General features: G+C 43.1%; 1 long non-coding RNA gene across 3 annotated transcripts in view; it reads left to right on the top strand.

Annotated features, from left to right (window-relative positions):
* Window positions 1–566, top strand: part of LOC117819116 — a 107525-nt gene extending 106959 nt beyond the window's left edge. For 2 of the 3 annotated variants that reach the window (XR_004632456.1, XR_004632453.1), the window contains exon 5: window positions 76–566. This is a non-coding gene — a long non-coding RNA (uncharacterized LOC117819116). The remainder of the gene's footprint in view (window positions 1–75) is intronic. The other variant, XR_004632454.1, reaches the window with a different exon arrangement.
* The last annotated feature ends 24428 nt before the right edge of the window (window positions 567–24994 follow it).

Genomic DNA, 24994 nt, shown 5'->3' with positions numbered 1-24994 from the left:
CAGGTTAATTGGTGACTCTAAATTGCCCGTAGGTGTGAGTGTGTGCGTGAATGGTTGTCTGTATCTCTGTGTTAGCACTGTGACAGGTTGGCGACCTGTCAAGGATAGGGCCTGGAGCCTAGAGCCTAAAGCCTAGAGCCTGGAGCCTGGAGCCTGGAGCCAAGGATAGGGCCTGGAGCCTAGAGCCTGGAGCCTGGAACCTAGAGCCTAGAGCCAAGGATAGGGCCCCAGTGACCCCCAACGGGATAAGCGGTCAAGATAATTGATGGATATGTATATAGATACTATTTTTTCTCACTGTGATCTTTCTATCTACATGTCTACATGTGTACATTATTTTCTTTTTTTTTGTAATGTAATGCAGTCGAACCTCATTTACTTGTTTTTGTTTTTTTCATTTTAAATGTGCATTGGTTACTAGTGTGTATTATATGTTTGTCTTGTAGGACCCCCTCGAAAACAAGGTGATACATCTCAAGGGGTTATTCCTAATAAATATTTCAACATTACTGGATCGAGCCAAGTTATAAAACTTTAAATTTTCTCCCCTCGTCTGCTCTCAGAGTGCAAACAAAAATCTTTAAAAATGTTCTACATCATTAAATCCTTTCAGTCCTTTCTCCTTTGACGTCTTTGAAAATTACAAAACTCAAAGTATTTTCACGAGAGAACATTTTGTCCTCATAATTGAGAGGCTGGAGTCTGCAAATGATTTTTATTATTGATTTATCATTCAATTTTCTTCCATGTATCCGGGGTCAGGGCGCGGTGGCAGCAGTCTAAGCAGATTCACCCAGACGTTACCCAGCTCCTCCTGGGGATCCTCTTCCCAATTGGATATACCTGGAACATCTCAAAAGAGAGGAGTCCTAATCAAATGCCCTCAACCAACTCTAGCCAAAGCAACATCTTTACATCAAGTTCCCTCCTCATGTCCGAGCTCCTGACCCTGTCTCTAAGGCTGAGTCCAGCCACCCTTCAGAGGAAACTCATTTCCGCCGCTTGTATCCGTTCTGACCTCATTCTCTCAGTCATTACCCATCGCTCACGTCCACAGGTGAGGGTTGGAACGTGGATTGACTGGTAAATTAAAGGCTTTGTCCTCCAGCTCAGCTCCCTCCTTACCACGGCGATCTGGTACAACGCCCGCATTACAGCTGCCACAGCACCAATCTACCTGTCGATCACACGCTGCATTCTACCCTCACACAAGAACAAGACCCTGAGATGCTTGAACACCTTCAGTTGGTGAAAAGACTCATTCCTACACAGAGATAGCAATCCACCATTCAGTGATTTATAATTACTACTACTTTAAAAGCACTTTTTTAAAATTCTTCATAAAAATTCTGTTACGGGTGTGAGGGTGAACCCAAAAGCAGCACACTGGAGCCCGGAGGAAACAGCAGGTAACAAGTCTTTGCAGGTCTTTACTAACCCGGTCACACAATGTCTGTTGAGATGCTGGTTTCGCTGTGTGGAGGATCAGGCTGGAAACAGACGAGGAGCAGGCAAATCTCTTGGTCGGGGACAGAAGGCTGAGGTAGTTACCAGGGCAGAAACGAGGAAGGAAGGTCGGGGACAGGCAGGGTCGAAACCGGGAGATCAGTCCGAGGATAAGTGCTGGAGAGTCTTGCATTTGCAGTGAGAACAATCTGGCACTGAGTGGGCTGAGACTGGGACTTAAATACTGGCAGCAGGTAATGAGAAACAGGTGATTTGTGTTGGCTTAATGAGGAGAGTGTGGTTCAGGTAAACGAAGGGGAGTGGAAATGTAGTGGGCTGAGAGGCTGAGCAGATGTGGCAGGTGATAACTGTGACAAATTCATTTAAAAGTGTTTTTATGATAAGACTTATAATTGCCCAATTGTGTGCATTTATTCTGTTACAAAATCATTCTCACCCTGATCCTAGGGTTAGGGTTGTGATTAGGGTTAGGGTTGTGATTAGGGTTAGGGTTAGGGTTGTGATTAGGGTTAGGGTTGTGATTAGGGTTAGGGTTAGGGTTGTGATTAGGGTTAGGGTTAGGATTAGGGTTAGGGTTAGGGTTGTGATTGGGGTAAGGGTTGTGATTAGGGTTAGGGTTAGGATTAGGGTTAGGGTTAGGGTTGTGATTAGGGTTAGGGTTGTGATTAGGGTTAAGGTTGTGATTAGGGTTAGGGTTGTGATTAGGGTAAAGGTTGTGATTAGGGTTAGGGTTAGGATTAGGGTTAGGGTTGTGATTGGGGTAAGGGTTGTGATTAGGGTTAGGGTTAGGATTGGGGTTAGGGTTGTGATTGGGGTAAGGGTTGTGATTAGGGTTGGGGTTAGGATTAGGGTTAGGGTTAGGGTTGTGATTAGGGTTAGGGTTGTGATTAGGGTTAGGGTTAGGATTAGGGTTAGGGTTAGGGTTGCGATTAGGGTTGGGGTTAGGGTTAGGGTTGTGATTAGGGTTAGGATTAGGGTTAGGATTAGGGTTTGGGTTAGGATTAGGGTTTGGGTTAGGATTAGGGTTAGGGTTAGGATTAGGGTTTGGGTTAGGATTGGGGTTTGGGTTAGGGTTAGGGTTAGGATAAGGGTTAGGGTTGTGATTGGGGTTAGGATTAGGGTTAGGATTAGGGTTTGGGTTAGGATTAGGGTTTGGGTTAGGATTAGGGTTAGGGTTAGGATTAGGGTTAGGATTAGGGTTAGGGTTGTGATTGGGGTTAGGATTAGGGTTAGGATTAGGCTTTGGGTTAGGATTAGGGTTTGGGTTAGGGTTAGGATTGGGGTTTGGGTTAGGATTGGGGTTTGGGTTAGGGTTAGGGTTGTGATTAGGGTTAGGGTTAGTATTAGGGTTAGGATTAGGGTTTGGGTTAGGATTAGGGTTTGGGTTAGGGTTAGGGTTGTGATTAGGGTTAGGGTTGTGATTAGGGTTAGGGTAAGGATTAGGGTTTGGGTTAGGATTGGGGTTTGGGTTAGGGTTAGGGTTGTGATTAGGGTTAGGGTTGTGATTAGGATTAGGGTTAGGATTAGGGTTTGGGTTTGGATTGGGGTTTGGGTTAGTATTAAGGTTGTGATTGGGGTTAGGATTAGGATTAGGGTTAGGGTTGTGATTAGGATTAGGGTTAGGATTAGGGTTAGGGTTGTGATTAGGGTTAGGGTTAGTATTAGGGTTAGGATTAGGGTTTGGGTTAGGGTTAGGGTTGTGATTGGGGTTAGGATTAGGGTTAGGATTAGGGTTAGGATTAGGGTTTGGGTTAGGATTAGGGTTTGGGTTAGGATTAGGGTTAGGGTTAGGTTTAGGGTTGTGATTAGGGTTAGGGTTAGGGTTAGGATTAGGGTTAGGATTAGGGTTTGGGTTAGGATTGGGGTTTGGGTTAGGGTTAGGGTTGTGATTAGGGTTAGGGTTGTGATTAGGGTTAGGGTTAGGGTTGTGATTAGGGTTAGGGTTGTGATTAGGGTTAGGGTTAGGGTTTGGGTTAGGGTCATGATTAGGTTTAGGGTTAGGATTAGGGTTAGGGTTAGGATTAGGTTTAGGGTTAGGATTAGGGTTTGGGTTAGGATTAGGGTTTGGGTTAGGGTTAGGGTTGTGATTGGGGTTAGGATTAGGATTAGGGTTAGGGTTGTGATTAGGATTAGGGTTAGGATTAGGGTTAGGGTTGTGATTAGGGTTAGGGTTAGTATTAGGGTTAGGATTAGGGTTTGGGTTAGGGTTAGGGTTGTGATTGGGGTTAGGATTAGGGTTAGGATTAGGGTTAGGATTAGGGTTTGGGTTAGGATTAGGGTTTGGGTTAGGATTAGGGTTAGGGTTAGGTTTAGGGTTGTGATTAGGGTTAGGGTTAGGGTTAGGATTAGGGTTAGGATTAGGGTTTGGGTTAGGATTGGGGTTTGGGTTAGGGTTAGGGTTGTGATTAGGGTTAGGGTTGTGATTAGGGTTAGGGTTAGGGTTGTGATTAGGGTTAGGGTTGTGATTAGGGTTAGGGTTAGGGTTTGGGTTAGGGTCATGATTAGGTTTAGGGTTAGGATTAGGGTTAGGGTTAGGATTAGGTTTAGGGTTAGGATTAGGGTTTGGGTTAGGATTAGGGTTTGGGTTAGGGTTAGGGTTGTGATTAGGGTTAGGGTTAGGGTCGTGATTAGGTTTAGGGTTGTGATTAGGGTTAGGGTTAGGATTAGGTTTAGGGTTAGGATTAGGGTTAGGTTTAGAACCAGAACTAAACTTAAGCATACAGAACCAGAACCAAACTCAACCAGAACCAGAACCAAACTCATGCAAACAGAACCAGAACCAGAACCAAACCAGAACCGAACCAGAACCGAACCAGAACCGAACCAGAACTGAACCAGAACCGAACCGAACCAGAACCGAACCAGACACAAACCAGAACCGAACCAGAACCGTACCTGAACTGAACAAGAACCGAACCGGAACCGAACCAGAACCGAACCAGAACCGAACCAAACTTGAACCAGAACCAAACCAGAACTGAACCAGAACGAAACGGAACCGAACCATACCAGAACCGAACCATACCAGAACCAAACCAGAACCGTACCAGAACCGAACCGAACCAGACTTGAACCAGAACCAAACCAGAACCAAACTCAAGCAAACATTATTAATGTCCTCAGGTTGGCATTGAGAAAAATCAGATTCCTCAGCTCTGATGGGCTGATCTGATTTCTCCTCTCAGTGAGTATTTGCCCGGACTTCAAGAAGACTCTCTCTGAAGGAACAGATGAAGCCAGGATACACAGCCTCCCCTCCATCACCTGAATTCTATATCCTCACATATGATTGGCCGCATGGCCGCCATGCTGACCAATCAAAACAAAGTTCTGCTGTGAGCAGAGCTGGGGCTGAGCTCTGAGAGAGCTAAGCAGCGAAAGGAAAAAACTGTGAGCCGGCTCTCTCTTGATGCAAGCCGGCTCTTCTGATTCACTAGTCCAGCCTGTTGGTTATCAAAGCGTGTATTAGTCTCTCTGTGTTGCTCAGAGAGAGAAACGGCCTCACTCTAGAAATGTTCTTTAAATGATAAAAGGCTGTTTTGGTGATAAAACGAACATGTGGTTTAAAATTAAAATCAGAATCAAATAAAACACCTAGGTTTCTGGCTTCTTGGCTTGGATTAAGTCCATGAACATTTAGTGCAAGTAACAGTTAAATTTAGGCTGCTTGTGGAGTCCTTTGTGATATTAATATCTTTTGAATATCAAACCTTACTTTAGGAAACTCTTTCATTCAGTTCAGTATCAAACTTTCCCCTGGAGTCCGTCCTCCTGGCGTTAAGCAGCTTGGCCGATCGATGGTTCATTGTTAGAGTCAATCGACTTTAATTCTCATTCACCCCCCTCATGGCTCCAGGCTCTTTAAGAACAGTTTGAACCTTCACTCTTCTCTTTCTTTGGGCTATTTCTACCATTCAAGCTCATTCTGCATTAGAAGCCACGTCTGAGCGTTGACATCCAAGCCTTCAGATTCTTACCTGAACTGCAGCTTTGAAGTAGCAGATTGCCCCACAGACTGATCTGTTTGAAGCTCCACATTTACATACCACCTCAGCCGCACCCAACCTGAACACCGCTGCCGGGTTGCCAGTGCATCAGCGCTGGATCCTGGGCTGAAGCTGTGTGGTTTGTTCATTGATTGAAAGGGGAGCAAATTGTAGTGAACTCCTGCAGCAGAGTGCATTAATAGGCGCAAATTACAGGAACATGGACTTGGCGTTTATCTCTGAGCTTCCTTGCGGCATGCCATGAGCAAATCTGCTCGCTGGAAGCAGAATTACCAGAAAACTGTCAGGGATTTAAAAAAAAGAAGAAGAAATGGTTCCTTCTTTTTGAGGAGACAGAAAAATAGAGTGTTAGCTGAAACAGAAACAGAAAGTTGACTCCTCAGGTGCTGCTCTCTTTTTATGTGGAGCTAGGTGCTGTACTTTGAAACTCCCAGTGCAGAAGTGCTTCAGTACTGTTGAGTGTTAAATGTCTTGGCATTCAGGCCAAATTTAGATACCAGGGGAGTTAGTTTCATTGTAATTAGTGAGCTAATTAGCATGCATGTATCAAGAAATAATAATGCTCCTGACTTGTAACACGCCACACATAATTGCAGGAAAAGTGCCCGTTACTGTCAGAGATGCATATCTATTATGTGATGCTGCTGTCTAAGCTGTCAACCACACGTCATTACGTTGGACCTGGTCATTAAAACCAGGATATTAACAGGGAATAAGGCGTTTTGGTGTTGAAGTTTTGTCATGAGGAGGAGCCGTCACATGTAACGCTCAGTAACAGCTGGGGCCTGATTCCTGCCTTCCAACAAAAGGCAACAAAGGTCCAACTTCTTAATGGTTTTAAAGATTATCCTGCCCTCTCTTCTTGGGGTGTGAGATACTGTATTTTAAGAGTCACATTTCCTCCAGTGTTGCCAACTCCTCAGTGAGAAAAGTAGCTATTGGCTGTCCTAAGTTGCTACAAGTTGCTAAATGATGCCATTGCCTAATTTGCATAATCTCAATTGTAATAGACTCTGTCAGACTCTGGTTGTCACAATGGTATTTCAATGGGAAAAATCTTTTAAAAAAGGCAAGAAGGCAGAACTGAATTTGAAAGTTTAATTGCACTGACAAGTGCCTACATAACTTAATGCATTTTAACATAAAATGAGCAAGGAGCATGAACAGGAAACACATCTTTAGGCCAGCCTATATAACAACATATGTTATGGTCCTGATTTGTTGTGTGATTTGCCCTAACCCTCTCTCTCTCTGCCTGCAGGTTGCATGGGTAGGGACGGGCCGGTCTCCTCAGCAGTGAGGCTCATCAGGCACACCTGTCCCTGATCTGCTCATCAGCACTGGCTTCTTAAGCCACCACCAAATACTCCTCCAGTGCCAGATTATTCCTCTAGCCGCATGCTCCATGTCCCGTTGTAGCCTTGCTCCTGAGGAGATTCAAGCCATGCTTTTCTGTTTACTTATCTCGAGTTGTTTCCAGAGGATTGATTCCTAGTTTTTGTTTGTGAGTTTTTGATAGAACCTTTTTCCCCTTTTGGGTGATTTTGTGTTACTCCTAGTTTTGTACTTTTTCTCAGTTGTTTTTACCCGCAAGGCGCTTTTTGTTGAACCTTGGTTTTCGCTTAATAAATACTTTTTCCCTGTACTCTGCAATTGGGTCCTAGTCCTTTGCTCAAGCCGTAACAACATAAAGAACTAAAGAAACAGGCCTAACAATAATGGCCTACTCAACTAGGCTACATGCAGTCACTGTCTGAGTTACAGTGATGGCAAATTTAGGGTCTGCACACTCCAACTCATTTCACCATGCATGATTTTGCCAACATAGGGGTTGGTTGTTACATGTGACGTCCAACCCCAAAGAGACTGTGACGACCAACCCCAACTGGAATTTTTTGCTAGCATCAAGGCTAACAGCCATCTAACAATTAGTTAGCCAACTAATACAAATCTGAACAATAGCTTTCCCCTCACACTTTGTAAGGGTAACACTTGTTTTGTTTTAAACCCATCGTTTAAAAGCCTAGAAGAAAAATACTGAGGAGCTGAATATTTACAATTTGACATGAAAAACACAAAAAGTCCTCCCACCTCAAGTTCAGCTGTCTTACTCCAGAGAAGACTATGTAGGTGAGCTCTGATCCTAATTCTGGAAATGTCCATACCCCCAATTTGAGAGACAGTGCCCTCTGGTGGGGAGATATAATGAATGTGCAAACCAACCGGTGTGACAACCAATCCTGTTCTCCCCTACACCTTATTATGTCTACCTTATCCTAAACCCAGGCATCTCATAAAAGAACAGCTTCACTAAAAATCTTTAATTTGGCAATCCTAAGTAGCAGCTTGGTCATTGAGATGGATGCTGTGGCCTCATCTTTCAAAAACAGCCTACAAAACTTGATCCCTGAACTCTCCAGTGGGCCGCTGACAACTGATCTTGTCTTACAATAACAATGTAACTCAAAAATCAGCCCATCAGAAAGTCAACCAAAGAGAAATGAAGCAACAGGCGCCCACCTCATCTGGAAAAGGTTGGTTTTCAACCATAATCTCACAGTGATACTCTCCATATAGAAAATGTCTGTTGTTTTATTCTTCCACAGTGTGACTGTGAGGGGCATTCCCTTAACCAGGAGGCTGTGATGATCTTTAGCCCCATTCTTTTAATATATGTAAGGATATACATGATTCATGAGGGTCACCTCTCATGTCCCTGATTACTATTCACAGTTTGTCAATTGTTGGTCTGTGTTCAGTGACTTTCTCTGTATCAGCTCTGCAGCCTGGAATTCAAAGGCAACAAAATCAACCAGTTTGGGGTGCCCACAGCTTTTTTCTTTGTTAATGTGGCATCAAATAAAGCACTATTGTCTGATTTATGCTGTTATTGTACTGAAGTCCAAATTTTGGTACTGTGACTCGATTTGGCTGCATAGAACACATCTCTGTATCAGTTTGCACATTTATTCAGGCAGTAACACAAACCAGGTTTCATTTCTTCATTAGAATAAATTAATCTGTGTTTAAAAAAAAAAAATCTGAACAAAGAAAATCACCTTGAGATATTTGAGTGTGCTTCTTTCTTCTTATTTTATTTATTTATTCATATATTTTGTGCAGGTGGCCTTCGAGAAAGAATGTGCCTGCACTGGAACAGTGCTCTGTTTTCAAGCCACAATCAAAAGCAATATTTTTTCAAACACTGCGATAGCCTCGCAGGAATTTTGCCAGAGTTGTAAGAGCAGCATAAACTTTTCAAAAGGTTGAAGGACGTCTCAGGACAACCACACATGATGTAACAGGGTTTAGGTCAAAGCAGTCTCCAGAAGTACTTACCAGTCCCTCCAGGATTTTGCAGGATTTTTTTGTGATTGTTGCGTCCCCAAAAAGCCTGAATTTGCGACAGCTTTTTGAAAAAATTGCGGTGAAAGTTGCGATTTTTTTTTGTTGCTTTTTTCCCCCAATAACATCTCAGGGGCAAGTAAATACGCTAAATTACAGTTGTTTTTAGAAAACATTCTTGATGTGGCCCTGACTGTATTTTGATTCTTTTGATTCACAGAAAAATGCCATTAAAGGACTGTATTGCACATTTACGACGGTCCCTGAATGCACCTCGCAGCGACTGATGCACAGTCAGTTCACGGCACTCTGAAATGAATCTGCATCTTTGATGACAAGGAGTTGATCCAAACTCACTAACTGTGTCTGATGTTTCACCAAACTGGATTAAATCAAGCTGTAGATGCAGAGCTTTTTACGGTAACCACGGCAACAACGTCAAACATCAAATAGTAAACAGACGTCCCCCGGTTGTGTCTTTGTCACTAACGCACACCGGGGGTTAAAATCCTCAATGAAGATGAGACAGATGCATGGAGGTGAGGAGAGCTGGTTCATAAAGCACACCTGCTGCAGGTAGAGACCAAGCTAACACTGAGCCCCTCAATCTATAAATAACAACGTTGTCATCATCACGTTGTTGAAAAGTGCCGATCAAGTGAGAACTTACGTTTATGTTCCAAGGAAGTCAAATTGATGACAAAACCGATGACGTACAGGGGCTGAGATTGAGGTAATTGGTCAAATTTGCGGGAAAGTTGCGCTGATTGTAAAGAATTGCAGGGCCGCGAAAAAATTGCGCTGATTGGTTGAATTTGCGTTGATAGTTGCAACTTCCTGGAGGGACTGACTTACTGATGTTGACATGTTGAAGAAAAATGCAGCTGACTCCTGGGGCTCGGGTTAAGATGGAGTAGCCTGTCCTGACTCTCTGAGGTTCATGTTGTTTCACACCTGAACAGAGTTTATAAAGTAATCCTTGTGTCACAGTAAGACACAAGGAGCAGGACTGAACAAGTACTTTAGTGTGTTCTCTGAAAAGGAAAGAGTAAAAGCCTCTTGAAACTTCTTCAGCTGAAGGAGGGACTTCACCCTGTTATGAAACTGTTGGAAAAGATCCCAGATTTCTGTTTTGCAGTGAAGTTCAAGAGCAATACTGTGAGCATTGACTGAACAGACAATGTGTTCACAGTCTGTTACGAGGTGCTACGTTTGAGAAAAATTCAAATGAGTCCTGTGTCAAATGACTAGAAGATAGAAGAACACTATTTTTCTTTATCTTGAAATGTTCAACCTAACACCATAAAAGAAAGCTTTCTTCACAATATTATTAAATTAAGTCTTTTTTCTTCACATTCACCCAGCCTCAGTATCGCTAAACTCCACCCTCTCATTACAGGAAATGGTTTAGCCCTGCCCTGAAACCTAGCACAAGCACTTCTACCTGACATTGAGTGAGGAGTGAAGAGTGCAAGGTGCAGCATCATGTCAAGACTCCAGAAAAGTCATGTCTGTTTTTAATGCATTGATTTCCACTACAGAGTCATGTCTGTTTTTAATGCAGTGGTTTCCACTGCAGAGTCATGTCTGTTTTTAATGCAGTGATTTCCACTACAGAGTCATGTCTGTTTTTAATGCAGTGACTTCCACTACAGAGTCATGTCTGTTTTTAATGCAGTGACTTCCACTACAGAGTCATGTCTGTTTTTAATGCAGTGACTTCAACTACAGAGTCTTCTGTTTTTAATGCAGTGACTTCCACTACAGAGTCATGTCTGTTTTTAATGCAGTGACTTCCACTACAGAGACATGTCTGTTTTTAATGCAGTGACTTCAACTACAGAGTCTTCTGTTTTTAATGCAGTGACTTCCACTACAGAGATATGTCTGTTTTTAATGCAGTGGTTTCCACTGCAGAGTCATGTCTGTTTTTAATGCAGTGGTTTCCACTGCAGAGTCATGTCTGTTTTTTTATGAAGTGACTTCCACTACAGAGTCATGTCTGTTTTTAATGCAGTGGTTTCCACTGCAGAGTCATGTCTGTTTTTTATGCAGTGACTTCCACTGCAGAGTCATGTCTGTTTTTAATGCAGTGACTTCAACTACAGAGTCTTCTGTTTTTAATGCAGTGACTTCCACTACAGAGACATGTCTGTTTTTAATGCAGTGGTTTCCACTGCAGAGTCATGTCTGTTTTTAATGCAGTGACTTCCACTGCAGAGTCATGTCTGTTTTTAATGCAGTGACTTCCACTACAGAGTCATGTCTGTTTTTAATGCAGTGGTTTCCACTGCAGAGTCATGTCTGTTTTTTTATGAAGTGACTTCCACTACAGAGTCATGTCTGTGTTTTTAATGCAGTGACTTCCACTACAGAGTTGTGTGTGTTTTTAATGCAGTGATTTCCACTACAGAGTCATGTCTGTTTTTAATGCAGTGACTTCCACTACAGAGTCATGTCTATTTTAATGCAGTGACTTCCACTGCAGAGTCATGTCTGTTTTTAATGCAGTGGTTTCCACTGCAGAGTCATGTCTTTTTTTAATGCAGTGGTTTCCACTACAGAGTCATGTCTGTTTTTAATGCAGTGGTTTCCACTGCAGAGTCATGTCTTTTTTTAATGCAGTGACTTCCACTACAGAGTCATGTCTGTTTTTAATGCAGTGACTTCCACTACAGAGTCATGTCTGTTTTTAATGCAGTGACTTCCACTACAGAGTCATGTCTGTTTTTAATGCAGTGACTTCCACTACAGAGTCAGGTCTGTTTTTTATGCAGTGGTTTCCACTGCAGAGTCATGTCTGCTTTTAATGCAGTGACTTCCACTGCAGAGTCATGTCTTTTTTTAATGCAGTGGTTTCCACTGCAGAGTCATGTCTGTTTTTAATGCAGTGGTTTCCACTAAGGAGTCATGACTGTTTTTTATGCAGTGGTTTCCACTGCAGAGTCATGTCTGTTTTTAATGCAGTGGTTTCCACTACAGAGTCATGTCTGTTTTTAATGCAGTGACTTCCACTACAGAGTCATGTCTGTTTTTAATGCAGTGACTTCCACTACAGAGTCAGGTCTGTTTTTTATGCAGTGACTTCCACTACAGAGTCAGGTCTGTTTATTATGCAGTGGTTTCCACTGCAGAGTCATGTCTGCTTTTAATGCAGTGACTTCCACTGCAGAGTCATGTCTTTTTTTAATGCAGTGGTTTCCACTGCAGAGTCATGTCTGTTTTTAATGCAGTGGTTTCCACTAAGGAGTCATGACTGTTTTTTATGCAGTGGTTTCCACTGCAGAGTCATGTCTGTTTTTAATGCAGTGGTTTCCACTACAGAGTCATGTCTGTTTTTTATGCAGTGACTTCCACTGCAGAGTCATGTCTGTTTTTAATGCAGTGACTTCCACCACAGAGACATGTCTGTTTTTAATGCAGTGACTTCCACCACAGAGTCATGTCTGTTTTTAATGCAGTGGTTTCCACTGCAGTCGTGTCTGTTTTTAATGCAGTGGTTTCCACTACAGAGTCATGTCTGTTTTTAATGCAGTGACTTCCACTACAGAGACATGTCTGTTTTTAATGCAGTGACTTCCACTACAGAGTCATGTCTGTTTTTAATGCAGTGACTTCCACTACAGAGTCATGTCTGTTTTTAATGCAGTGGTTTCCACTGCAGAGTCATGTCTGTTTTTAATGCAGTGGTTTCCACTGCAGAGTCATGTCTGTTTTTAATGCAGTGGTTTCCACTGCAGAGTCATGTCTGTTTTTAATGCAGTGGTTTCCACTGCAGAGTCATGTCTGTTTTGAATGCAGTGGTTTCCACTACAGAGTCATGTCTGTTTTAAATGCAGTGACTTCCACTACAGAGTCATGTCTGTTTTTTATGCAGTGGTTTCCACTACAGAGTCATGTCTGTTTTTAATGCAGTGGTTTCCACTACAGAGTCATGTCTGTTTTAAATGCAGTGACTTCCACTACAGAGTCATGTCTGTTTTAAATGCAGTGACTTCCACTACAGAGTCATGTCTGTTTTAAATGCAGTGACTTCCACTACAGAGTCATGTCTGTTTTAATGCATTACATTTCAAAGATATTGAGATTAGGAGTTTTCCATTTGGAGAGGCACAGCTGACTTGATTGACAGGCAGGAACACTGTAGCTGTTCGCTGGGAGGCTCAAAGCCCGCCTCTTTACGTCACACTAACTTTGGTTGAGTTCAGAATTTCCAATATGGCTGCCACCAACGATTGTCTTCAAAACAGCGCTCAGGAACAGACGGTTGACGTCACAGATATTATGTCTATTATTTACACAGTCTATGGGAAGGACACATGAAACACAATAAACTGGACTCAAACACAAGACACTGATCTCTAATAACAAGAGGAAGACATAGGATAACGTATGACTAACTGAAAACACACAGGGAGGAAACACAAGGGAAATCTACCAAATGAAACAGGAAACAAAGAGATCAAAGACAAGGAAACAGCCAACACTTAACAAGATCAACTCATGACATCGTTCTCAGTTTTCTCTCCCCTCTCCTCTTCTACCCAGGTAATCTGGTAAAAAATGTTGCAGGAGCTTGCACAGAGCTGTGAGTCATGACATCAGATACCTTCTTTTCAGCATTAAATGAACAATGAAAACTAAACATCTCTGAAAAATGTCCACTCTCAGGAGCAGATTCATGCACTTCTCCTCCATCTCCTGCTCCTCCTGCCTCGGCCCGTCATGCAGAGGTGAATAATGAAGCAGAACTCTTTACGGTCCACGGCAAAAACAGACCGTCTTTAGATTTGGCTAAGCTCCAGTGTCACGCTTAGCTTCCTCTTGATTAAACGTCCTGATTCATTTAACTCCTCAGTGATTTTTTGAAACTTGCACGCTTTCTCTGCGTTGTTTCTCACTTTATTTCCTTGATTAATACGAACACTTCTCTTTTTCTTTACACTGTTTTACACTGATCTCTGTTTCCACGTCGTTACTTCTTCATTCTCAAGATTTATTTATATACAGAGACACATCAAATTATGTTAGAATCATCCACGCTCGCACGGTAACAAAAAAAAGTCCAGTTATTTGAAACAGATGCAACAGAGGGAGAAGTAACATCTACATTTCTCTCGCCTGGTAGAGCCACAGATTGGTTTTGTTTCTGGAGCAGGGCGGCTAAAAAAAAAAGAGTTGCATTTTTTCATAGATCAAGAGGCTGCTGGAGCGAATCAGGCTGAAGGAACCACACAGGAGAGGCTGTCATCACAGAAACTATCCCTCCCACAGAATTATACACACTGGCCTCCATTGCACCTGCTCTCCGTGTTTAATTGTAACCCGTGCAAACATAAAAAAAACTGTCCACTGACAGATCTGAGCATTCAATTGACACATTCAATACTTACTATAGCTATCTAAGGCCAGTGATGTGAAGTGTCAGTGAAGTCCGATCTACTGCAGCGTCCAATGATATTTGACGAGGGGCCGTGTCTGTCAGTTAAATGCTAAATAAATGTGATGAAATAAGAAGAAGACTTTTTTTTCATGTACAGGCCTTCAGTGCAGAGAGAAACAGGCTGTTGCCCTCCAGCTGTCCAGGCTGTCAAATGTAGCTCAGTCCAGCCGGACAGCTGCGGGATGAGAGGATTCAGACTTTTGCTCTTTTGTCCAAAATGGTCTGTCTGAGCTGATGTACTGGTGTGGACGGAGCAGAGAGGGACAGCCAGAGGGGGTGTGTGCCAGCCAGTTGGCCTTGAGCAGGTGTCATGGCTAAGGTCCCTCTGAGCAGGATCTTAAACCAGTCTCAAGTGCTCCCTCATCAGTACTTGCTTTTTCTTTTTTACCTTTCTCTGTTTTTTTGGCACTCTCTTTTATTTTGAAGACTTATGTCGGATTTCTCTTTTGCCGTCTTATGTGAAGCAGTTCTGAGAATTCTTTGAAGCCGTTTGCTGTCCAGACTAATCAACTTTCCAAGGCTGATTTTCTGAACACTTCCTCTAAAAACTGAAAGGAATTCAAGGCTGACAGAGACGAAATGTTTTCTTGCAACAAGTTTAATCATCAAGGCTGAGTAGAGAAGATTCTGAGACAACACTTAGACCATGTATGGCAGGGCTAACATTTTGATAAAGCTGCAAGCAGCATTGAACAGGCCCTGCAAGTTCTCCCACATCGGGATTTGGCATACAGTGGGGCAAAAGAGTATTTAGTCAGCCACTGATTTTGCAAGTTCTCCCACTTAGAAAGATGAGAGAGGTCTGTAATTTTCATCAGAGGTACACTTCAACTATGAGAGACAAAATGAGAAAAAAAATCCAGGAAATCACATTGTAGGATTTTTAAAGAATTTATTTGTAAATTATGGTGGAAAATAAGTATTTGGTCAATAACAAAAGTTCAACTCAATACTTTGTAACATAACCTTTGTTGGCAATGACAGTGGTCAAACGTTTCCTGGAAGTCTTCACCAGGTTTGCACACACTGTAGCTGGTATTTTGGCCCATTCCTCCATGCAGATCTCCTCTAGAGCAGTGATGTTTTGGGGCTGTCGCTGGGCAACACGGACTTTCAACTCCCTCTACAATTTTTTTATGGAGTTGAGGTCTGGAGACTGGCTAGGCCACTCCAGGACCTTGAGATGCTTTTTACGGAGCCACTCCTTCATTGCCCGAGCGGTGTGTTTGGGATAATTGTCATGCTGGAAGACCCAGCCACCTTCCATCTTCAATGCTCTCACTGATGGAAGGAGGTTTTGGCTTAAAATCTCACGATACATGGCCCCGTTCATTCTTTCCTTAACACGGATCAGTCGTCTTGTCCCCTTTGCAGAAAAACAGCCCCAAAGCATGAGGTTTCCACCCCCATGCTTCACAGTAGGTATGGTGTTCTTGGGATGCAACTCAGCATTCTTCTTCCTCCAAACACGACGAGTTGAGTTTTTACCAACAAGTTCTATTTTGGTTTCATCTGACCACATGATATTCTCCCAATCCTCTTCTGGATCATCCATATGCTCTCTGGCAAACTTCAGACGGGCCTGGACATGTACTGGCTTAAGCAGGGGGACACGCCTGGCGCTGCAGGATTTGAGTCCCTCTTGTCATTTTGACCCCACGTGATGAGATCTTGCGTGGGGCCCCAGATCGAGGGAGATTATCAATGGTCTTGACTGTCTTCCATTTTCTTACAATTGCTCCCACAGTTGATTTATTCACACCAACCTGCTTGCCTATTGTAGATTCACTCTTCCCAGCCTGGTGCAGGTCCACAATTTTCTTCCTGGTGTCCTTGGACAGCTCTTTGGTCTTGGCCATGGTTGAGTTTGGAGTCTGAGTGTTTGAGGCTGTGGACAGGTGTCTTTTATACAGATAACCAGTTCAAACAGGAGCCATTAATACAGGTAACGAGTGGAGGACAGAAGAGCTTCTTAAAGAAGAAGTTACAGGTCTGTGAGAGACAGAAATCTTGCTTGTTTGTGGGCGACCAAATACTTATTTTCCACCATAATTTACAAATAAATTCTTTAAAAATTACAGGCCTCTCTCATCTTTCTAAGTAGGAGAACTTGCAAAATCAGTGGCTGACTAAATAGTTTTTTGCCCCACTGTATGTCAGGATGTGGCAAAAGTCGGGGTCTTGAGCAGTCGCAGTTTGTTACTGCTGTGGTGGCTTTAAGAAACTGATCAGCTGTTCATGATGAGCATCTCTCACTTTGAGGGACAGCTGTCTCTGTGCAGCTCTTCAGGACCATGGACAGCGACATGCATGCTCATTTTGTCATTCAGTAGTCACAAGGGAAGGAATAATGTTTGTTGAACACAACTTCTCAGTTAAACCTGAAGAACTTTTGGGTCTGCTGTGTCACAGAGTATCTAAAACTTCTGCTAAGGGGAAAGAGGATCGCATACAGAGGAGGAGAATCTTTTTTTATATTGCGCCAAATCACAACAAATGTTATCCTCAGACTCTTTCCAAACAGAGCAGGTCTAGACCGTACTCTAATGTTATATAATTAACAAAGACCCAACATCAAGACAGGATCAGATCCAGTCCCATCTTACAGACAGGACTCAGTCTGATCTCATCTTAATCCACCATGAGCAGAGCACTTTGCAGCATTTAGCAAGTTACAGTGGCAAGGACAAACTTCCTTTAACAGGCAGAAACCTCCAGCAGGACCAGACTCATGTTAGACCGCTGCTGAGACCGTGTTGGAGAGAGGGATAGAGGGAGATGAAGAGAGGGAGATGATAGTGATGAGATGGATAGTAGTAGTTGTAGCAGCTGGAGTCTGGAACGTCCACAGAAGCAGAGATCCAGAGGAACCTACGAGACAAGGGAGCTCAGGGACTCCAGGTATGTCTATGGTTAGTAAATTTAAAGGGACAGGAAGAGTTAAAGAGGGGGGGGGTGAGATAGGATCCCAGTGTGCCAGTTCCCCTGTCAGTCTAAGCCTGATCCAGCTCTAAGTATAAGTTTTATTAAAAAGGATAGTTTGAAGCCTACTCTTAAAAGGAGAGAGGGTGTCTGCCTCCCGGACCACCTGACTGGTAGAACGGAAGGTTCTACCTCCCATACTACTTTTAGAGACTTATGGTGCGACAAGCAGGCCTGCATGCTGGGAGCGTAACATTCTAGAGAGGTAATAAAGCAGCATGGGCTCTTTAAGATACAAAGGTGTCTGACCATGACTGGAATAATTGTAGAAATCATGATACATATTTCTCACTTCCTTCATCACAGCTTCCTCCTGTTCCTGATTATACTTGTCTCTTTGTGTCCACAATTTTCTTCCATTTTTTTTTTTTTTGTGTTAGCAGCTTGTGTCCTTGTAATTAGGTCTGTATAATCAAATTAGCGATTGAGCAACGGCCCCTTTTCTGTATTCCTTTTCTCTCATGTTGCCTTTGAAGGTACTGATTTCTTTATAGGAGTGGGGGGGTCATGTCTCAGGCCGGTCAGCGGGACAGCTTATTAACTCACACAAAGCTGCTGGTGAAAAGGACTAATATGACCAAGGAAGAACAACAGGGGGCTCTCTAAGTGGCTCACTGTGGAGCAGAAAGGAGGTTTGACCTTTTTTAAGCCTCAGGGTGACTCAGAGGACCACCCACTCCAGAAAAACTTCATAACTTCAAAGTTGCAACAGTGTATAGACGGATTTTCTTAATTAACTTGTATTCATGCATATTTGATTGCATGACTGTTCCTTGGACAGGGTTAATGAGCTAGTCTTCTAATCTTGATGCAAGTTTAGTCTTTACAATCAGTTCTCAGTTAATTACATATTTTGTGACTCCAGCTAGTGTTTTCAACGTAATTTGTGCGGCATTGATGAAACGGATGTCTGGTTTGAAGACTTCTGAGGACCACCCTTCACAACTTTTTTATAAGGACGAGTCAAATACTATTAAAGTGAATCGGAGTCATTTCCTTCTCTAGTTTAAAACAGTACGAGCTGACCAGAGTTCTTCAGAAACATGTCTAAAAGAAGGGTTAACTTCCAGGGGAATAAATAGATTCATACCCCAAAGCAGAGGCTAGGATCAAATCAAAGATCAGTAGTAAGAAGTTACTTTGGTGATCCAGAGAAAAAGACAAGCCTTGTGTGAAGGTGCCACTTAAGCTGTAGTTTTACCAAGTGCCCTATTCAGTTCAGTTCAGTTCAGTATGGTACGTTTCCACTTTCAAAAGTTGGCAACAGTACCTGATGTAAGTAGGGAAAAAGTTGAATTTCCCCACAGTGATTGAGTAAGAGATAATGTATGGTTAGCAGGTAGTTATTCACGTCAGGGTCTTGTCAACCCTGAAGGTGTTCTGTTACCCATAACCACCTACATCATCCCGCTTATTACTTCCTGAGCCAGCCTCAAGCGGATCCTCAATGAACTCCAGTTTTTAGCACTTCCCCATTGGACTCATATTTTTAGACCGGGGGTTGCTGCTTGGATCCAATATGAAAACGTTCCTAGCCTGCCGATTTTAAAGGTGACATATCATGCAAAATGGACTTTTTAATGGTTCTCTACCTGAAATATGTGTCCCTGTCTACAAACCCCCCGAGAATGAAAAAAATCCATTCTGCCCCTGTTCTGATTTCTCCACCTTTCTGTAAATGTGTCTAAAACGAGCCGTTTCAGACTTCAGTGTTTTTGTTACGTCACAACAATATCCGGTCTGTCACGGAGTCAGAGCTCGGAGCTTGTTCAGCCCATAGACTGTATAAACTAAACTGAATCCCCCCTCTGTTTTTCATTCCCTGCACACATGTGTGCTAACAAGGAGCTTAGGAGGGAGGCATGCTAATTGTAGGCTGTCTTAATAAACACAAAGGTCGGTTTTATTCCCCACGTCTGCAGATTTGAAGATCTAGTGGATGATTTTTATTCATCATGGATAAGTGCTAGTGCTAGTTAGCATAGCTACATAGCTACATGTCGTAGCTGTAGCTGTGTACCAAGACACACGTCGACATACTGACAAATAAAACAACAAGAAACACTAAATCTGTGACCAATCCTTCAGAAAAGGTCCTGCTGCCTTTCTGGCAGAGGTCGGTTTTACTCCCCACGTCTGCAGATTTGAAGATCTAGTGGATGATTTTTATTTATCATAGATAAGTGCTAGCGCTAGTTAGCATAGCCACATAGCTACATGTTCGTAGCTGTTCACCAAGACACACGTCGACATACTGACAAATAAAACAACAAGAAACACTAAATCTGTGACCAATGGTTCAGAAAGGTCCTGCTGCAGGCGCCTCTCCGTCAGGATCAGATTCTGGATCAGATTCAGAGGGTTGAAGTAACAGCAGCCGTGTATATTCAGCCAACATGTAAACATTAGATCAACGTGCTGGACAGCTGAGGCACATCCACTTCCTGAGGGGTGCGTGGTCAGAGAGAAAATAGACTGTTCTGAGGAGGACTGAAGAAGAGGGCTTTTCAGGCAGACCAAAATCTGATTTCAAAGTGTTTTTTTGAGCATAAACTTTAAAGACATGTTTTGGGGACCTCTTAGACCAATATATATTGATGAAAAAAGCGTGATATGTCACCTTTAATTAATAATTGTTGCCAAGGGGTTTTGACCAATCAGAATCAAGCATCTTACACAGCTGGGTGATCAGTAAGAAGCCGGTTAATAACAAATTCTCTTCTTCTTCTTCTAAAATGATCGACCTACTTCTTTGGCACCCTTCTGTTGGGGCAACAAGCGTACCTGATCCTAAACGGTGGAGCAGAACACAAACAAAGCTAACCTGCAGCTAAACCTACCTTAACCTCATGTGCCTCCTTCCTGAATAATCATACAGAAACAACCCTTCTCTCATTTTACTCATTCACCTTTTAAAAGTCCATCAAATTAAAGGTACAGTGCATAGAAACGGGAATAATTTGGGATACCCAGCAGTCAGATTCTAGATTGAATCGCTCCCTTGCTCAGCCGTCTTGTCGGTGAACTACTACTCCAAACTTTCCATCTACACACTGTATGTGTTACAGTTTACCTTACCAGCATTAAAACACAAACAGTCTGCTTTACAGCTCTACTGAGGAGCAAAGGGAATCATTTTTGAGTGGTAATTAAAAGGAACTGCCTGAGAACTCCCTTGAGATTGAGTCTTCTTTTTGCAGAGGATGCTGTTAATTGATTTAGAGGAGCAAATTAAAGGTTTTTATTACATGAAAACATCATTCGTCATCTGTAAACGATATTGAGTCCTATCTCATATAAACAATAAGGAAGTCTACAAGCATGTTGCCTCAGAGTAGGATAAAAAGGGAAGCCTCTGTCAGACAGTTTTCCGTTTGAAGTTGTGTAAACACAGTAGGGTGTCTGTCTCCAGTGACGGAGCACACAGGATGCTAACTGCGGTTCCAGCTTCACCCGCGGGCGCCAACTGTCTGAGGACTGACTCAGAGTATCCCCCAGAGTCTGGCTGCTCGGTGTCAGCACAAGTATTCTGACAGTCACAGATTCTCAAACATTAAAGTTTACACACACACAGGCAAACACACATTTAGACACCGGAAAGAGGAAAGGCAAACTTGAGATTTGGGTTCTTTGGATTACTGAGTTTTGCTGGGAACTTTTAAAGGTGACATATCACGCTTTTTTCATCAATATATATTGGTCTAAGAGGTCCCCAAAACATGTCTTTAAAGTTTATGCTCAAAAAAACACTTTGAAATCAGATTTTGGTCTGCCTGAAAAACCCTCTTCTTCAGCCCTCATCAGAACACTCTGTTTTCCCTCTGACCACGCCCCCTCAGGAAGTGGATGTGGCCTCGGCTCTCCAGCACGTTGATCTAATGTTTACATGTTGGCTGAATATACACGGCTGCTCATAAATCGCGTTACTTCAACCCTCTGAATCTGATCCAGAATCTGATCCTGATGGAGAGGCGCCTGTAGCAGGACCTTTCTGAAGGATTGGTCACAGTTTTAGTGTTTCCTGTTGTTTTATTTATCAGTATGTCGACGTGTGTCTTGGTACACAGCTACAAACATGTAGCTATGTGGCTATGCTAACTAGCGCTAGCACTTATCCATGATAAATAAAAATCATCCACTAGATCTTCAAATCTGCAGACGTGGGGAGTAAAACCGACCTCTACCAGAAAGGCAGCAGGACCTTTCTGAACCATTGGTCACAGATTCTGTGTTTCTTGTTGTTTTATTTGTCAGTATGTCGAAGTGTGTCTTGGTACACAGCTACAGCTATGAACATGTAGCTATGCTTGTTACCACACATTTGTGCAGGGAATGAAAAACAGAGGAGGGGTTGAGTTGTATTTTATACAGTCTATGGGCTGAACAAGTTCCGAGCTCTGACTCCGTGACAGACCGGATATTGTTGTTACGTAACAAAAACACTGAAGTCTGAAACGGCTCGTTTCACACACATTTACAGAAAGGTGGAGAAATCAGAACAGGGGCAGAATGGATTCTTATTATTCTCGGGGGGTTTGTAGACATGCCAGGGAAACATATTTCAGGTAGAGAACCATTAAAAAGTCCATTTTGCGTGATATGTCACCTTTAATGCTTTTAGAGGATGTTTCGTGACATTTTTCAGTTGCTCAGTGTTGCATGGTATGTGAGTCACCAACATGAGAAGACTTCCTTGGTGTCAAAGCTTAAAATCTTCACATTAGGGCTCTAAAATATCAAATTATTCACTTTTACAAGGAGTGAAGGATTCAGTTTCTTGCTTTGTAACAATCAGCTTGGTATTTAAGATTTGTTACTATTCTGCCGCCATTCCTCTTCACCCTCTACACCTCCGACTTCCACTTCGACTCCGGTTCCTGCCACCTCCAGAAGTTTTCCGACGACTCCTCCATCGTTGGACGCATCAGTGAAGATGACGAGGAGGAGTACAGAGGACTGATAGAGAGCTTCATCGCGTGGTGTGACAGCAATCACCTGAAGCTCAACATCAGCAAGACTAAGGAGCTGGTGGGGAACTACCGGAGGAACAGGAGGCCCCCAGCCCCAGTCCTCATCCAGGAGGAGGAAGTGGAGAGGGTGGACTCATACAAGTACCTTGGGGTCCAAATAAACAATAAACTGGACTGGTCCACCAACACTGATGCCATCTACAGGAAGGGACAGAGCATACTGTTCTTCCTGAGTAGACTCAGGTCCTTCAGTGTCTGCAGCAGGCTTCTGAAGACCTTCTATCAGTCTGTGGTGGCCAGTGCTCTCTTCTTTGCTGTGGCGTGCTGGGGTGGAGGTATCAAGACGGGTGAGGCCAGCAAGCTCAACAAGCTGGTAAGGAAGGCCCGCTCTGTGGTTGGCCTAGAACTGGACAGTCTGGAGTCAGTGGCTGAGAGAAGGTTGATGGACAAACTGTGAGCCATCCTGGACAACCCCTCTCACCCTCTCCATGATGAGCTGTGGCTGATGGGGAGCTCGTTCAGTCAGCGCATCATTCCACCATGGTGCAAGACTGAACGCTTCAGGCGCTCCTTTGTGCCCACCGCCATCAGACTGTTGAACAGTAACTGAGGCCACAGACTGCACCATGCTGACCACTGAGGTGGGAGTTAACACATTGACTAGAATAGAAACCTATCAGATCCTGTGCTGTGACGGATCGGAGACAGTCCGGAAACGGATCTGGTGGAATTTGGCCGTTACTCTTCATACAAACTGTTTTCATGCATACAGTGGCAAGGATACACTTCCTTTAACGGGCAGAAACCTTGAGCAAGACCAGACTCATGTTAGACACACATCTGCTGAGACTGTTTTGGAGAGAGGGATAGAGAGAGATGAAGAGAGAGAGAGATTGCTATTATACTTTTTAAGATGTTTTCGGACTCTCTTATCTATCATCATTTATTTTATTTTATATGACTAACAGGCAGAAACCTCCAGTAGAACCAGTTCTCATGTTAGACAGAAATCTGCTGAGACCGGGTTGGGGTTTGAAAGAGGGATAGAGAGAGATGATATTGGTGAGACAGATAGTAGTAGTTGTAGTAGCTTGAGTCTGGCACGTCCACAGCAGCAGGCCATCTATGTCAGAGATCCAGAGGAACCTACGAGACAAGGGAGCTCAGGGACTCCAGAAAGGTCTATGGTTAGTAACTTTAATGGAACAGGAAGAGTTGAAGTAAGTGATGGTGTGTCAGTTCCCTCGGCAGCCTAAGCCTATAGCAGCATAACTAAGAACTGGTCCAAACCTGAGTACAAATCCTCTATGATTTAGGTTCACTGGTTGCCAAAGACTTAGTTAATAAAGGATGCCAAACGTCCCTGTTGAATATCCTCTACTCTTTGTCTGCTCTGCTCCGGTGACAGCTGGACCTTTAGCAGAGACTCACTCAGACTGAACACAAAAGTTCTGACTTTGCAATAGTTTTGAATTAAAATATTTTGAATTCAGAATCGTGGACAGAAGCTTGCTTGTGGCATGAAGATATGCCTCCAATGTGGAACAAAAAGCTCTGTGAAATGGGGTTGGGAATTGTATTTGTCCTAACACATGCCTGAGCAAGTCGGCAACAGATGTAATTTCCCGTCTATTTAACCAGCTGTATCAACTATCCAGTGAAGCAGTCCTGCAGAAAAAGTTCATTCGTGGGGTAAAGCAAAGTTTGAGAAGAGCAGAGTTTTGACTAGAGGGATTTGTGCTCTGTGGGGTGCATGGCAGGAATAAAGCCTGGATCCTGGTTGGCACAGACATCAGAGTGGAGTCACTTGATGCCAGATGACAAGCTGACATGTCTGCCTCACCTCCTGGAAGCCTGTTCTCTTGAGGCTGCAGATTCATCAGCATCACAAATTTGGGGTTCTTTATAATTCTGTTCAAGACAACAAAACTCCAACCCTTGTTCCCAGAGCTCCTTATTCACACATTCAGGGCAAATCTTCATTAAATGAGCAAGCTGGCGTCCAGGATTATCAACTCATGAGCTTGGTATTTTTGCAGAGCCAAATATTTGATGTTTTTCCAGACACCACACAAGTCAGAGCACTGCAGCGTGTAGGTGTCACATCTGTCAGAAACACATTCATAGAAATGCTGCCACCATTATTAGGAAATGTTGAAATGGCAGCTTTCAAATATGTGAAGCCTCAAAGAAGTTTGTGTTTCCTCTTCTTTGATTTATCATTTAACTGTCACTTTATATTTATCTTAAAGGGGACATATCATGCTTTTTTCATCAATATATATTGGTCTAAGAGGTCCCCAAAACATGTCTTTAAAGTTTATGCTCAAAAAACACTTTGAAATCAGATTTTGGTCTGCCTGAAAAGTCCTCTTCTTCATTCCTCCTCAGAACAGTCTGTTTTCCCTCTGACCACGCCCCCTCCGGAAGTGGATGTGCCTCGGCTCTCCAGCACGTTGATCTAATGTTTACATGTTGGCTGAATATACACGGCTGCTCAGAGATCGCGTTACTTCAACCCTCTGAATCTGATCCTGACGGAGAGGCGCCTGTAGCAGGACCTTTCTGAACGATTGGTCACAGATTTAGTGTTTCTTGTTGTTTTATTTATCAGTATGTAGACGTGTGTCTTGGTACACAGCTACGAACATGTAGCTATGTGGCTATGCTAACTAGCGCTAGCACTTATCCATGATAAATAAAAATCATCCACTAGATCTTCAAATCTGCAGATGTGGGGAGTAAAACCGACCTCTACCAGAAAGGCAGCAGGACCTTTT

The sequence above is a fragment of the Notolabrus celidotus genome, chromosome 9 (assembly GCF_009762535.1).
Source record: "Notolabrus celidotus isolate fNotCel1 chromosome 9, fNotCel1.pri, whole genome shotgun sequence".
Lineage (NCBI taxonomy): Eukaryota > Metazoa > Chordata > Actinopteri > Labriformes > Labridae > Notolabrus > Notolabrus celidotus.
Note: the sequence above shows the minus strand (reverse complement) of the source record. Positions and strands in the feature narration are given on the sequence as shown.